At 40.1% G+C, this 15910-nt stretch overlaps 1 long non-coding RNA gene across 2 annotated transcripts in view; it reads left to right on the top strand.

Annotated features, from left to right (window-relative positions):
- LOC134298247 (uncharacterized) overlaps positions 1–15910 on the top strand; it is a 131349-nt gene that overhangs the window by 70018 nt on the left and 45421 nt on the right. Inside the window, exon 3 of one of the 2 annotated variants that reach the window (XR_010005219.1) lies at positions 6434–6542. The exons of the other annotated variant lie outside the window; for it this stretch is intronic. This is a non-coding gene — a long non-coding RNA (uncharacterized LOC134298247). The remainder of the gene's footprint in view (positions 1–6433; positions 6543–15910) is intronic. 2 annotated transcript variants of the gene reach the window in all.

Raw genomic sequence — 15910 nt, 5'->3', positions numbered from 1 at the left:
AACACTTCCTAGCAACATGGAGGTGAGTGGGAATTATATGGCTTCTGAATCATTTAATCTCATTGTCAATTGCTCTCAGAGATGCTTGACATAGGCCTTGACCAATTCTTCTCCTTATCTGAGACTTTTTGAATCTGAGACATCAAACAAAAGTTCCTTTTGCAGTGTGCAGTTATATTACTATAATGGCCGTTAATGTATCTTATGACATCCTGAGGTTGATAGTTTGGTGAAGCACAATAACTCTCTGGCACAAAAATCTGAATATCTAATAAAAATACAATTTGAAATCCACAGTGGTGGCAGTAAAACTGTTGTTTGTTGCTATTATTGTATGACTCTAAATTATGAGGTATTTCCAAACTACTGTGACTTTAATGGAATTCTTGGCAAGATTTCTTCTGAAGGAGTTTATTTGCTTTTGTTTGATGCTGAGAGAGTGTGATGCATTCAGTGGGTTTCCCTGACTAAGCAAAGATTAAAACTATGGTCCCCAGAGTCATAGTCCAGTGCTTATACCATTACATCATAATTATGCAATGTGAAAGAGGCCAGAGGATAACTTTAAAAATGTATATATACATAGCATTCTTTTGCAAGTGGCCCACAGTTATCCTTCTTTAACCAAGGCAACAGAATATATATAAAATAAATGGTTGCGACCTTATAGTGCTATGGCTCATATTTTTAAACTATATACTTTCATTTTCTTCGCCATCAATAGATTCTATCCCTGGTCTGGAGGCATATGATATAATGTTAGAATACGCTATTGTATTCTTGAAGACAAATGGCATGTGAACATTTTGTCTGGCATGCTCAAAAACACAAAAACCCTGGCATTTATCAAAGGACAGTATGTTCCCTGGGAGCGTTAGGTGTTCGTTTCCATAACAAAAGGGACACTGGCCCATTTTGTGGGAAAAGCACATTCACTGGAGATACAGAAACCAATCAAAGGCTTCCACATTCTTTAAAGTGCACATGGCATAGATAGTGTAGGAGCTTTGCAAATGTTAAAAACATATATGCCATGTCCAGTATGAACCAAGATTGCTAAAAGCACAACAATGAAAAATACCTTTCACAATACAAAATTGAAAGGAATAATATAGCCATTTCTGCAGTTAAAGAAATGGCCAACTGTGCAATCCTATACATGGTTAAGCCCCATTGTGTTCAAGGAAAAGTTTTAAATTAGTACACAAACTCTCAGGATGCCTATACTGGCTACGTAGTTTAGGAGACATAACTAAGTTAAGTCACCACTATCCCAGTTCACTCTAAGAGGCAGCTGGTCAAAGGAGGCCTGTTCATTTAGTAATCGTGTGATTACCTGGTGATCAGGTACCCTTGCCAACAAAGACCTGCAACAGGGGTCCTTTTTCTGATGGTTGCAGTTTAGCTCCCTATGACAGAGGATTGGGAATGTCATCTTCCTTGCACCCTGATCACCAGGAGAACAGACCCCTTTCATCAGATGTGAAACTAGACAACAAGTTGGACAGAAGCCAACAATGTAATGCAGCAGCTAAAAAAGCCTGCATCAAAAAAAGTATGGTGTCTCATGGGAAGTAATGGTGTCCCTCTGTTCTGCTTTGTTCAGACCTCATCTGGAATACTGTGTCCAGTTCAGGGCACCCCAATTCAAGAGGGATATTGGCAAGCTGCAATGTGTCCAGAGGAGGGCAACAAAAATGATCAAAGATCTGGGCATGTTTAGTTCGCAGAAGAGAAGGTTGAGAAGAGACATGATAGCTATGTTTCAATATTTGAAAGGATGTCATAAGGAAGAGGGAGCAGGCTTGTTTTCTATTGCCCTGGAGACTAGGGCTCGGAACAATGGGTTCAAATGACAGCAAAGGACGTTCCACCTCAACGTTAGGAAGAACTTCCTGACTGTAAGGGCTGTTCAATACTGGAACTCTATGCTTTGGTGTGTAGTGGAAGCTCCTTCTTTGGAGGCTTTTAAACAGAGGCGGGATGACCATAAGTTGGGGGTACTTTGATTGTGCAAGGGGTGGGACTGAGTGGTCCATGTGGTCTCTTCCAACTCAATGATTCTATGTAGCTGCCAGTTGTTAACGTATGTTGGGATTTCTAGCTTTTAAAGTAGACTGTGACCATGTATGATTAAAAATACAGAACATTTACAAACGTGTAATTCTCAGTTACAATTTTTCAACTGTAATACTGAAAGCCAATTATTATCTAGAGTAGAGGTTCTTAACCAAGGATCCATGGACCCCTTGGGGGTCTCTGGAAATATTTTAGGGATCTGTGAGCTTGAACAGGAAAAAAAGCCCTTATTATCTCTGCCCTCTGAATGCATGCAATAAATTACAGTAATATTCTTTGAATATCATATTCCTTAAATATCTAAATATTTTGACCCAAATCGGGATTTTAATATTATTGTGTATATTGACTTTTATGACTGTTTTTAATCATGTTGAAGTTTTACTGCTCGGTTTAATGTTTTATCTGATTTGTGCTGTCGTGTCTGGGCATGGCCCCATGTAAGCCGCCCGAGTCCCTCCGGGGAGATGGGGCGGGATATAAGAATAAAATTATTATTATTATTATTATTATTATTATTATTATTATTATTATTATTATTATTATTATATTTGCCAAAATGACAGTTTCAACAGACAGTGCCCAGCATTAGTTATCAGATACTGAAATTGTGAGAAAGTTGTAAAACATAATTCTGAATAATCCTAAAATTTAATTTAATTTTTGTAAAATATAGTAAAGAAAGGTGTAAATTAGAAACATTGAAGCTTGAAATTATGAAACTATTTTTTGAAGTCAGAATAGAAAGGTAATGCAGTTATTCGTCACCCCCAAATGCACCTGTGGCCATCACCACCCCCCTGGATTGCTGCAGCATCCACCAGGGGGCGGTAGCGCCCACTTTGGGAATCACTGGTGTAGATACACTGTTAGTGGGAATACTCAGTTTTAAGGAGAAGTAACTCTTTTAAAACCAGCATTCCTAAGTATTATACTTTGCCCTTATGACACAAGATACTTTAATTTAAAAGCCACCCATTAGCATATGCCATTACCATGCCATATGAGGCTGTCAGAATATCAAAATTCACCCCAGACTCAGCTATATAACCCAGAATATCAAGGCAGAAAATCCTACAATATCTGCTTTGAATTGGGTTATCTGCCATATATTCCAGTTCAAAGCAGATAATGTGGGATTTTATTCAGCTATGTGGAAGGGGCCTCGGAGACCTGCTATGGAATAGGCATATCAGGAAAACTAATGTATATATCCAGTTTTCCTCCCATTAAAATATGCATGCACACACTGAAGACATTCATCTTATGTATCAAAGCCTTAATCCAAGCAGCTGAAGGCAATTTGAGTGATAACACAAACTGAAAGTACAAACTGGCTTCAAGAGTCTGAAAGAAGAGCAGCACTATCTATATGTGGATTTGGGTCTGGCTGACCCTTTCCATGGACTGCTCTCAAACAAAGGTTGCATAAAAGTTGTATCAGACAGAGCCCTGAGCTTTCTCAGATTTTAGAATCAGGCTATGGCAATATTTTAACCTCAAAAGTTATATAAGTGTTTCTAGAGTTTGCAGACAAGACGCTGGGGGCCAAGTGTAAGAAGTCTTGTCACATTAGAGTCATCCTGGAACCTGTGTGCCTGAGGTACTGTTAATATCTGCTTACCCCCAGAAGGCTGTGAAAGATACGATTTTCTAAATGAAGCTCATGAAATGTCATTAAAATGAATGCTCCCATCATAACCTACATCCACTGTCTTCAATTGTGAGATATCCAGAAGCAATAAAAAAAACCCCTTTGCTGAATAAAGTGAATTAAACAATGGAACTCATATCTCTTAGCTTTTTAAAAGTCCGCTAGAAAATTTGGGAATAGGTGGGTCTCCAGATACGACCTACAAGGATGTCTTCGAGAAATTCATGTCAGAAAAACCTACATTTTCTACTGTTTGGGATTTTCGCAAACATGGAACAACTGAGATAGACACATGGGATGTTCTTCAATGCGTGTACTTTTCAGATTGGATTAGTCACATGATGTTCTAGTGTCACTGACTGTACTTAAGGCTTTACTCCTAAATGCATTTACTTAGGGGTTAGATGCATTTAATTCAATGAGACTTATGTCTGAACAGAGTAGTATAGCATTTTGCTTGTAGAAATTGCATCCCATACTATCATTTTATGTGTTTCTAGATGGATTACATTATTCCTAGGCAATTCACTCATGAAAGGTTTTCCTACAGACTTTTTAATAGGCACTAAAATTCTCTTTGTTTTGCTATTATAGCAAACTGCAAAAAGTGGCATGCATGTCTTTGTTTTAAAAAGTATAGTACTACTTTTGTCTAGACAGCTATCCATTTCAATATTTGCATAACTTTTTTATTGTGGAAATTCAATTTCTGAGCTTTGGATAAAGAATGCAATCTCCAGCGCCACAAATTGAAGGTGCAGAGAGCATAAAATGTTCATGTTCTGCCATGAAGTCAAATAATATTGTTAAAGTCTGATGTTATTCAGAATTTTGAAAATCATTTTTTCAAGTCTGTTTATATTAGGAGCCCCCTTCTGTTCTGATTTCTTTTTAACCCCTCCTCTATTAGCAGGCTTTGCCCTATAAAGTACAGCTACACTGTAGGATGTACCACTTTAACTCCCATGGTTCAGTGCTGTGGAATCAGGGGACTTGTAGGTTTACAAGGTCTTCAACCTTCTCTGCCAAAGAGGGCTGGTTCCTCATCAAACTACAACTTCCATGATTCCACAGCATTGATTCGTGGCAGTTAAGGTGGTATCAAACTGCATTAATTCTACAGTGTAGATGCACTGCAGTCATGTTGCACTAGGTAGCAGATCCTATCCCTCTTGACCAGGAATGTTTACTTCCTTGATAAATACACCAATAAAATAAATAAATACATTCCAGTAGAAATTAATTATATGAGTATAAATAAATTCTATTCCCTTAATATAATTAGGTCTTTGCAACCAATTCCAGGAAGATAACTTCCTCACAAAGCAAACATTTCTTTGGACTTGATGGCAAAGCGCTTGAATCCTGTGACAACTCTGTGCTCTTGCTGCCTGATCAGAGAGCTGTCATGTCTCTCAGTCTGCTTATTTCTATTTTCCTCTGGACATAATAACTCTGGCTGGTTGGATCCTCCTTGCCTGGCTCTCACTTTCTCTCGCACGGGTCCTTGAGGTGCTATTTTCCATTTTCTCCTTTTGTGCATTTTTCTTGTCTGTTCTTTTCTGTAGGTTTTTCTTTCATTATCTGCTCTACTGCTCCTCCCTTAAGACAGTATCTCTCCTAATTCATTTTCTGTTGTGAGATCTGCTGAGGCACAAGGCAAGGCATTTTTTTTGTAAAACTACCCATGTTATAGAATTGTCTCTCAAAAAACATTTGCTGCTTCTCCTTTTTACTGGCAGATTTTTTTCTGATCAAGTAAGCATTCACAAGACTGTTTTAGAACTTTTCAAAAGTTAGATGCAACCATTATTATCTCTGGTTTTAATATAAATTATTTAATTATCATTTTTTACACAGAGTATTCCCTGTAGTATAATGTCTATAGGTAAATATTACTCGTATATAAAACAGATAAATAAAATATTATTAGTTTCTCTCTTCCACGCTCCTGAATCTTCTGTCTAATTTTGCTCTTCACAACCCCCTAGGTCTTGTTCTTGTCCTCATCCATACTCCCCCCTCCAAGAAACCTACTGTCTTTCACCATCATTTCATTTCCAGCAATTTTCTGTTCCTTGGTCTCCTCAAAATTGAGTTAGCTGCTGAAGGCAGCAGTGAGGCTAGCCCAAGCAATTTTACAGCAAATCCTTCCCCATCCCTAGGTCAAGGTACTGAGACCCAAGAATGACCAATTTTTGGCACTTGCATCAGAAAAAAAATCTTCAGGAACTCCTCTCTAGAAATAAAAATGCAGTAAGAATACACTAGATAAGCAACCCCTCCCCTTGGTTTTCATTACACCTAAAACCAGGTGGTTGAGCAAGCTAGCTGCCTCAATTCTTGACCAGTTTGCCAAATAGAACAGAATAGCTATGTAGATTGTAGGTCATGTCTATAAGTCTCACAAATAATGTTTACTAAACAGCAGCTGCATTTGTTACCACTGGAGATGAGTGGTTTCCACATTTGTGGAATGATACATCTGCAGGGTTTTAGGAGCTATCCAAGGTGCTGAAGCTATTTGGAGGATTGACTTCCATGTCTTGCTTGGTTCCTCAAAATACAGGTGAAAAACCTTACTAGAAGAAAGTGTTAAGATTAAACTCACAATGAGAGTACTGTTTTATGTCTTCAGAATGTTGGGTGGCATTTAAAAAAGAAAACTTGGAGGATTTTTTCAACATATGTTAACCGCAGTGAGATTTGTTGGTGCTCAGAAATGGAAGGAATTAATTATTCCAACAAAAGAAGAATGACTGGTGAAGATTTGTAAACTGGCTGCAGAAGCTCCCTCTTGACTTAAAAGGTAATACATTTTACACCTAAGGACCACTTGGTGACACCAGTATGTGCAAAATCATGCTGCAGATCTTTATAGAAGTTTTACTAGTTATCAGATAATAGCCATGTTTTTAGATTTCATAAAGTATACTTTAATTCACTATTTAGAAATTCAGCTCAGTCATCTGATCATTGTTGAAAATATGTCTGTTTTACCTCTCCATATAGAATCTAGGAGTGATCCTATGGCACTCAGTGTGAATCCATTACCCCTGATTTCAGTAATTCACTGTATTGCAGGAATGCTGGAGACAAGCTTTAAAATAGGGACTGATTTCATTTCACAAAGGTGTGTATAATATGGCAACTTGCACTTGTAGATGACAAATTATAGATGAAACATCGTCAACTTCACTTGATCTGAGGAATGACAGGAGCGAATTATACTGAATCACACATTCAGTATTGAGCTCTCAAAGTAATAGGAATTCAAGCAATCTTCACTTGTGCGCGAGTCAGGTTTTCTGAAAATGCCATAGCCATAAGCCAAGACAAAACATTTTGCCAAGGGAGAACAGTGCAAATACATGTTACACAAAGAACTGAGATAGACTGCAGAGAGAAATAATAATAGTCTGAGAAGGGTGTCTTCTTTTTTTATTTATTTGATGTGAAGTAAGCTGATAGTTTCCCTTCCCATGAGTTCCCATGAGTTCTCTTCCATTTTTCTCCAAAGATTGCTGCTCATTTCATATAGTATTTTAGCTAGGAAAATTGGTAAAAAATGTAATGCATTTAGTATAGTATTAATCATTATATATATTCAATTGCATATACAGTAGAAGGGAGTGAATTACTTGTTTGTTTGTTTTTTGTTAAATTACCATTTAGATTTAAGCTAAATGCCTGCTTTGAAACAGCTAGTGCATTACTCCCTCATTAAACAACTATGCTAGCTGCCTATCTGTTTATAGGCGCAATTCAAAGTGATGGACTTGACTCATAAAGCCTGAAATCAAACCATATTCAGTGGTTTTTACTTAAAATATTTTCCAATCAGGCATATGTTAGAAAGTAGCCTCAGTACTGAAACTTCTACTATTTATGTTTATCAAAGTATCAGACAGTGTAGTCCCATACTTGTTCATTCAGAAGTAAGTCCCTTTGAGGTCAATGGGGCTGCTTCCTAGGTAAGCATGGACTTCAGCCTTTATATATACATTGTTTTTGTTCATATGTCTCTTCAAGCTGCTTGTTGACTTATGGCAACACCGTCATTTTCATAGGGTTTTTAAAGTCAAGAAATTCTCAGAGGAGATTTGCCATTACCTTCTTCTGAAATATGACTTGCAACACCTTAGCTTTCAATATCAAATAGGATCTGGTACCTTCAAGAAATTTAGGTTTTACATTCTTTCATATTTTAGTGGGTCACTTAAAAATGACTTGCAGAAATCAAGAAATTATATATGCAGGATTTCTTGAAGATGAAAAGTTCAGTGTATGGTCTATTTGAGGACATATAATTGTATATATTGCTGATGCATATTGTTAAACGTATATTTCTATAACTATATTACAGAAAAGTATGGAATGGTTAGGAAAGTTATTTCAGAGAGAAAATAGATTTTTTTATAAAGCCCTGTAAGAGTACATAAACACAGAAGGATGAGCATTTAGTAGCATTATGGGAAACCCTCAATGCCTATTTCCAACACATATAATTACATCTACATTCTGTAACAATTATCTTTTAAATATCTTCATCTCTCTGTGCAGTAATAATGCTAGTCTGTTGAATAACATATTTGCTATATTGGCTGGTTTAATGCATAACAGAAACTAAACAGTATCTTTTACATCATGAACAAATACAAAAAAACCAGGAACAAAACAGGAAAAAATTATACGGTCTCTTTGGATATGTTGGTCTGATGGTCAGAAATAATAGTGTCTGGATATTCTCAGAACAAAATGTGATGCATGTGGAAAGGGTCAACTAAATTCTTCAATCACATCTTATACAACTTTAATGTAAATGTTTTAAACTTTTAATTTCACTGACCATTAACAAACATTTTAAGTCTTTAGTCCTATAGATACAAGTTCAAATTAAGCATTTAAAAACAATGATAGCAGCACTTTATATATTTTATGTAATGGAAAGATGGGGATTTGCTGCCATCCAGATGTGCTTGCCTATATCTCTCCCAGGCCCTTATCTTTGAGTTTTAAACGAAAACATCAGGACAGCAAAAGGCAAATTATTTTCTACAGTCATCCCTCCATGATTGTGGTTTTGACTTTTGCAGATGTGATTATTCATAAATCTGATTTTAAATGTTCTCTCTACATATCTCTAGGTCCTCCAGTGTGAGTCTATAATCCATTTCTTTCAATCATGTGGGAGAACCTAGAGATTTCTAGAGAGATTTCTAGAGCATGGCTGGAGGAAGTGTCTTGAAAAACCTGTCTAGGAATGTCTGTGTCCTTCAATGTGATTTTGTGCTCAGTTTCCAGTGAAAGTTGTCCACAGGGTAATGCTGAAAAACCTAGAAATTCCTAGAAAGGTCTTTTCTGTGGGAAATAATAGCAATTTCTTTAGTCACACTTGTTCAGAACTGTGCTCTTTACTCCAGATAATGTGGAGGACTGGCTGTAATGTGTAGTTTGGATTTGATTAACATCTCCAGACTATTTCTGAAGACATCTAGAAAAAGAACTCACTACCTCTTCTGAGCAATTGGTTACAACTGCCAAACCATCTGTCAAGAAATATCTTCTAATGTTCAGTCAAAATCTACTCTTCTATAACTTATAAGTGTGCCACTTTTCTGGCTTCTCTTTACTGTGCTGAACAAGCCCAGCTCCTTCAACCTTTCAATGTATGTTTTGTTCTCCATATCTTGTATCATACTTATTACCCTTTTGTGAACCTGATCTGTCTTGTCTATATCCCATTTAAAATGAGGTGACAGACCTGAACACAGTATCGCAGATGAGACTTGACCAGCACAGTATAAAATGGGATTGTTTGCCTTAACTTGGAAACTATGCTTCTTTTAATGCAAGCCTTTTTGCCTTCTTTGATGGATCACATTCAGCTTGTGATCAGCACTCATTGCATGGTACTTCTCACATGCAATAGTTTGGCCTGTAGATTCATCTAGTCCTCCAGTTTTGCACTCATTTAGGCTAAATAAATGATTCTTGATTACCTTGTTGTCGCTCTTAGTTTGCAATATAGATCCCTTATCGGGCATGTAGCCGGGGGGGGGGGGGGGGGGGGCTTGAGGGGCTTCAGCCCCCCCCCCCCCCAAATTCTCAGGGTGGTCCGTGAGAAGGCCTTACATTTATTATTGAAACTGTTATGTTTATTCCTATCATGATCTGATCATCATGCTCAATATATCCCATATGCATGGGAGTATTGGGATAACGATACAAAAGGTTTGCTAGGGCAGATCCTCTCTCACTCAGACTCAGCCCCCCCCCCCCAAACCAAAATCCTGGCTACGGGCCTGTCCCTTACAATGTCTTTGCTTATGCATGAAAGAACACAGTGCTCGTTTGGGAGGGAAAACTGAAGCAAATTTGGTGTTCAATTGTTCTGCCTTTTTCTTGTGATCTGTTAGCATTCTATTACCAGCCTTGCTTTCCCACATTTCATTTCTTATATCTCACTCTTTGTTGACCTTTCCTAGCTGATTAACCTAAAGAATTAAGTAGTAAAATGCTTTGCTGAGTCCCTTCAGGGAGAAAGGGAATCTACAAAGTTTTATTATTTATTATTATTATTGCTTGCCCTGCAGTTAAATTGGACATGGTCTCCTTTGCCAGCTGGATAATCAGAAGACAACTATTTCATTTGAAACTACATAGGCAGTTTTTAAAGTGTGTATTCCTGTCATGTTACTTTAGGGCAAATATGTCACCAAGGAAGTGTATTTAAAAGCTTAATGAGTCCCAGGGTTGTGATAGGACTTGTAAAACCCTTGCTAAGGGAAACTATATGCCTTGAACTATATATTCTCATTTCATTTATGATATCCAGTCTATAGCTCATATACATCATAACTATTTATTCCAACATAGTTAAAATCAGGAAACATGGGTCTTAGCTATTGGAGGAGGGAGTTGATATTGCCATCATTTTTATAGTGAGCTTTTATATCTAGCATACTTTAGAGATAGACTAAAAGGATGTGGAACTGTGGCTGAAAGCAGAAATGACAAGAAATGAAACATGAATATTTTCTTTTTATTCTGATGATCAAAAGCTGATTATTTTTGGTTCATTAAAATTTTCATTTTGTTATGTACAGCAGTGATAGCTGCTGTCATTGCGTGCTTGTTTTTGTGGGGCAATTTGGTAGTGTTTCCCCACTTATAATAAAAATAGTTCTCTCTTTCAACAGGGACTTCAAAGTTTGTTTTCAACACATCATCAGAAGCATATTTATAACTATGATGAAGGGGTTCTAAGCAACCATATTTGTATAGCACTAGAACTTAGATTATAGTCCTCTCTCCTCGTTTGCTGCGGGTAACAGCACAGAACCCCCGTAAAAGTGAAAAGACTCAAATAGATAAATGTATTTTTTTAAACTTCAGAGTACTTTGCTAGGAATGTCTGGTCTTCTAGCATGACTCTATGGTCAACTTCCACTGGAAACTGAACACTGAATCATATTGGATGCCCTAGAGATTGTATGGGAGATTTCCCAGTGCTGTTGGGAATAGGATCCAGAAACTGGATGGTTTCCATCCAACCCAGAATTGCTGTGCACATCAATCTGGCAATGTATCCACATGCTTATACAGTACCAGAGAGGTCCTCTTATGAGCATATGGTATAGAGCAGGGGTCCCCAAACTACAGCCCACAGGCCAGATGCGGCCCACCGGAGCCATTTATCCGGTCCCCGCGGCGGTGGCTCCTTCCTCCTCCGTCAAGGAAGGTGCATGTGGTGTGAAGGAGGAGGAAAAGGCGCATGCTTTTCTCGTCTCCCTCGCCCCACGGGCACCTTTCCCACCGCTGCCAAGGAAGGGCCGTACAGGGCAAGGAAAAGGCGCGTGGCTTTGCTCCCTTGCCCCGCGGGCAGCTTTCCTGCCGCCATCGCTGATGGAAGCAGCGGGAAAGATCCACGCGGGGTGATCCACGTCCTGCGTGCACCTTTCCCGCTTCTGCCACTGAGAAAGATCTACACGGGGCGAGGAAAAGACGTGCACCTTTCCTCCCTCGCCCCGCGACAGCTTTCCTGCCGCCGCCGCCACCGAGGGAGGCAGTGAGAAAGTGAGGTGAGGGAGGAAAGAAAGGTGCACGACTTTTCCTCGTCCTGTGCACACCTTTCCTGCTGCTGCCGCCGAGGAAGGGCTGCATGGGGCGAGGGAAAGGTGTGCGCCTTTCCTCCCTTGCCTCGCAGACAGCTTTCCCGCCGCTGCCACCAAGGAAGGCAGCAGGAAAGGTGTGCTCAGGGTGAGAGAAAGGCGCACACCTTTTCCTTGTCCCACATGCACCTTTCCCGCTGCCACCACCGAGGAAGGGCTGCACGGGGCGAGAAAAAGGCGTGCACCTATCTTTCCTCTCCCACCGGCAGCTTTCCTGTCTCCGCCACTGAGGAAGGCCTGCATGGGGCGAGGGAGGAGGGAAAGGATCACGCCTTTCCTGCCTCCTCGCTTGCCTCGCATGCTCCTTTTCCGTCTCCTCCCTCACCTGATGTGTGCCTTACTCAGCAATGGAGGGGGCAAAGCAACAATGGAAGCATGCCTGTGGCAAAAGGTAGAGCCCTCCCGTTTTATCTTGCCATACAGATTCCCTTCTTTGTAGCCCTGTTGTGGATTCATTTTTCTTGAAGGCTAGCAATCTCTTCCAACCCTGATTATTACAGTATTATTGTTGTTGTTGGTGGTGGTGGTGGTGGTCAGGGGTGCTTTATGTTTTGGTTCACAAAGGGAGAATGGGGTTGGACTATATGGCCCAAGGGGTCTCTTCCAACCATGTTTATTATGGTGGTATTATTATTATTATTATTATTATTATTATTATTATTATTAGGTGGCTATCTGTCAGGGGTGCTTTGATTATGGTGTGGTGCACAAAAGCAGAAGGGGGTTGGAGTAGATGTCCCAAGGGGTCTCTTCCAACCTTCTTTATTATTTTGATGATGATGATTAACATTGAGGTTGTATTTGTTCCCTTTTTGTTTTTTGTTTTTTTTACTTCAAAATAAGATATGTGCAGTGTGCATAGGAATTTGTTCATACTTTTTTTAAAAAAACTATAATCTGGCCCTCCAACGGTCTGAAGGACCGTGAACTAGCCCCCTGTTTTAAAAGTTTGGGTACCTCTGGTATAGAGGATCTTTTAAAGGATGCATTGTTGTCGACCGCGTTTCTAGGGGATCGGGCCCCTTAAGGAGAGAGCCGATCCGGTCCTGAGAGAACGGACCTTGGCGGAGCCAATAGGAGAATATGAGCCGCAATACAACCTGGAGCCGAAATGAAGAAGGTCCGCCAAAGTTGAAGGAAAATCCGCCAAGGAGTCTTTATTGAGCGATTCAGCTGAAAAGGACACTAGTAGCGATCATTCAGTCTACTAGCGTATCATATATTCAAAATAAAGCCATATTTATACAATGTTTCGGTCTGACAGCCCCTTGAATTTCCCGCCCCGCTCCCCCGCCCATCTGATCGCGGATAGGCTAGAAGGTTGAACGAGGCGGGCTTTCGTTTCCCGCCTTGCTCTGCTGGCCCAATAGGGAGCTGCTTTTTGTCCCCACTCGGGCCAATCAGAGAGGAGAAGGCGGGAGTTATTGAAACAATGAAGCAGGAAGGATCGGATTAGTTCCTGCCCGGCCGAATTCTAAAGGGATTAATGACAGCCATCAGGGGTTCCTGTCATGTACACTGATTTCAGATATGCCTTGGGGTGTCAGAGGTGGAAGTAAAGATGGGTGGCAATGGGCTCAGCAGGGCGCCTTCCTGAGACGTCCTGTTTTTCCCTTTGGAGGAGATATGACAATGTTTGCCTTGAGGGCGAATCACCTTTTATTCGGCGACTCAAGCCCTATATTGTCCATGCAATCTGATTCTGATTAGGTTATGCGGCAGCGGATTAACCTTTTGTTTTGGGGAAGGTAAACCTGGTCATAGGAGCTGGGGTTCATGTTGGGGTCAAAATATTTCCCATTTGATTTCATGATTTGACAATTATATGAAATAAAATGAAAAATAAAATAAAGTTGGAGCATAAACCCAGCTGGGAAAAACACATATTTTCTGGGGATCCCAAAGAGTACAAATACATATAGGCAGATAGATAGATTTCAAGGAAGTAAGGGAGAATCCATAGAGGTGGGTTACATTGCATAAAGGGGAATCATGGATGATATAAACAATTGAAAACATTTGATAAGAACGAGGTTCACAACATCTGGGGAACCCAATATGGAAAGTCATAGAAGTGGAGTTCTAGCAGCATGATTTCACAATTCATGAAGTTAGCCCAACGATTAGAAATTCATACAACAGTGATTCATGAGGGTGTCCAGGTACCTAGAATATGAAAATTCACGGGTACATGAGGAAAAGAGTTCATCTGTGGTGGAAGGAATTCATAGAGATGGCATGGGGAAGAGGCACATGTGGGTTGCAGTCTTTGGAAGTATAAGATTTCATAAGTTCAGGGGTAGGTCTGGGGAAGAGTGTTCTTCTTCTTCATAAAATTATGAAGGTATGAATGAAACGTGGAGGGCACCCGTCCGGGCACCCCCTGGCAGCTGTAGAGAGGGTGAGGGTCCTTGGAGAACTATGTCTCCCCAGCGGGAGAGCGATCCCCCCATCCCCAGTTCACAGAAAGGGGCTAGGGATCTCCTAAAACCATTCCGCGGGTCACGGGGAGAGGAAAGTCCGGGATAAGGCTGGAAGAGAGCAGTCCAGCTTGAAAAGAGCAGTTGGTCCCGTTTGACAGTCAGCTGTTGAGGTGCCGAGAACTGGACCGATTTCGGTTCCGCTGGTGGTCCTTGAATCAGGGGCCTTAGAAAGGGTTAGGACTAAAAGATGAGTGTGCTAGGGGTAATTTTGATAAAGATATGAGCCAATTTGTACCGTCCGCCGTATTAATCTATGGCGGAGAAGCCTCCGCCGGGCTTTGGAGATCAGACGGGTTAGTGAGAGGGAGAGAGAGAAATTGCATGCAAAGGAAGGAGTCAGAGAAAGACACAAAATAACCAGATAGAGAGTGTTACTGTTAAAATAAATGCTACTTTTATTGGGGGATTTGTTACATAGTTCAGGGAAGGGGAAAGTGAAGAAAAAAAAGATCTTTTAATAATAGTCTGCTGCGGTCCCGCTCCGTTCCTTTTGGTGATGGATCTGCGGAACTCTCCGCTGCGGGTTCAAATTAATTTGAAAGCCGGGGTCTCGGTCATCATAACCCCACTCAGCATGAAGAGAAATGGAAGGGTGGTGGCATTCATAGATGAGAGATGTAATCTTGGAGCCCCTTTCTCTATTTCCTGCAGAACCATCCACAGCTGCTCCCTTTGAGAAGCGAGGCATGTTGGGGTTGAATCTGCCAGAATGGGCTGTGGTTTCAAAATATCCTGGTGTGTGTGTTCTCTGCCTTCATGTAGCCACAAACCATCTGTTAAAAACCAGTAGTAGACTCATTCCTTCCCACTAGTTTTAGGTAGGTTGGTGGGAATAGCAAATATTCCATCAGTAGGCCAGAAAATCCTTCAAATTGATAACCTGTGCCTGCTGGAAGAATATGCCATGCAAAGTCTGGAAGGTATTAATAAATATTCCGAGTTACCTGCCCAAGGAGTCAATAATATTAGATGGATGTGGGTGCAGTTTTTTGAGAGTTAAATGGCTCATCAAAAAGCTGACAATGTTATCCCGTCTTCAAATAAAGAAGCAATTGTTTGATCCCTAAAGATCAAAGTAAAACAGAACATCACAACTAAGCTGAATCATCCATTATTTGGACTGCCAATGGTAACGATCTGAGATATGATTAATCTCTGTAACTACACAAACAAGAATGACATAACAGGACACATTTAAGTATCAAAAATGGGACAGGAGATGATATTGTTTCAAGGAAAGGAGAGAAGATATATAACGAGTGGTATAATTACTTCTAACTGTAACCGTTCAATTTAACCTCAATTTGATAAGGAAATGGAAAATTTGCTAACGTGTATTTATGTAATAGGATTTTTCTCCAACTCGATTCCAAAGACTTTGGGGGAATATATAGACATAAAACTTTATGCATGATGAAAGTGCCTCATAGATTAATGATGCTGAAAGTAAATTAGAAGGCACAGTGCAGGCAATAAATAACAAATGTAATTGAGAGGGCCCAGGGGCTGACAAATTAGCC

Source organism: Anolis carolinensis, chromosome 1 (assembly GCF_035594765.1).
Source record: "Anolis carolinensis isolate JA03-04 chromosome 1, rAnoCar3.1.pri, whole genome shotgun sequence".
Classification (NCBI taxonomy): Eukaryota; Metazoa; Chordata; class Lepidosauria; order Squamata; family Dactyloidae; genus Anolis; species Anolis carolinensis.
Note: the sequence above shows the minus strand (reverse complement) of the source record. Positions and strands in the feature narration are given on the sequence as shown.